This window comes from Corvus brachyrhynchos, unplaced genomic scaffold (assembly GCF_000691975.1).
Source record: "Corvus brachyrhynchos isolate BGI_N302 unplaced genomic scaffold, ASM69197v1 scaffold14, whole genome shotgun sequence".
Taxonomy (NCBI): Eukaryota; Metazoa; Chordata; class Aves; order Passeriformes; family Corvidae; genus Corvus; species Corvus brachyrhynchos.
The window spans coordinates 18,424,778-18,425,950 of record NW_008239110.1 but is presented as its reverse complement, the minus strand read 5'-3'; positions in this window follow the sequence as shown (position 1 = coordinate 18,425,950).

Here is a 1,173-nt window from a genome sequence, read left to right as displayed (position 1 = left end):
GTACAGCCCGGGACGGGCCCGCGGTGCGCGGCTTCTCACGGAATCACGGAGCGGGTCATGTCGGAAGGGATCGCAGTGGGTCATCTGGTCCAACCTCACTGCTCAAGCAGGGTTGTCCCAGAGCGCATGGCACAGGATTGCGTGCAGACGGTTCTTGGGTATCTCCAGTGAGGGAGATTCCACAACCTCTTTAGATAACCTGTTCCAGTGCCTCGTCACCCGCACAGTAAAGAAGTTCTTCCTCATGTTCATCTGGAACTTCCTGTGCATCAGTTGCTGCCATTGTCTCGTGTCCTAAAGCTTGTAAAACTGATAACAGGCTTCAGCTCGACCACGTCACCTCTTTAGCTTGCTACAGCCCCCTTGGTCTCTGTCTTGGCCGCTCCACACGTATTCTGACTAAACCGAGTGGTCAGCGTTGGTCTGACAGAAGCCAGCAGGCATTAGAGCTCCCAGCAAGAGCACGCTGCCAGTATTGCTGCTCCATACATGCCTGTTGTACTGCAGCAGGACTCTGGTCACTGCCTCCTGTCTTAAAAATTACTTGAATTTTTTTTTTTTTTTTTTTTTAATTTAAAGTGACTTTATTTGGTATTGAAGGGATAGTCCACAGCAGTAAACCGTGGGAGTTTGGTGTGTGAGCAGGCTGCTCACTCCAAGTGAAAAAAAGATATGAGCAAGTGACTGAGAAGTCTCAAATATGCCCAAGTCCCTTGAGTTCTGTGAGGCCCTCAGTACTTTTTTTTTGTGATTCTAATGTTAAAACAACTAAAGTAAGACTGCTGCTTTGCACTCTTTCGATATGCAGATTATTTCATCCTTGCAAAGTGAGCACATGGTGCACACTTAGACAAGAGACAGAAGGGGACATGTGGACACTGGGAGTGTCTGGGATGGCACTGGTTCTCTCTGTCCAGGACAGTCATCCAAATTTGGCACTGTCCCGCCTGTCTGTCTGTAGGGAGTAGAGCCCATGATGAACTACCTTTCAGCTACACTTATATTTTCTCTTGGAAAAGCTGTTGTGCTTCACTTGGGAGCCCAGGAATGTGCCTGCAATGTGGCCCATTAAGGACTCACTGCCCAGACTGACAAATGAAATATATGTCAAGTTGACTTCAGATTTATAAAGAACATTGTTCTGTATATGAAAATTATGTATATATATTTATA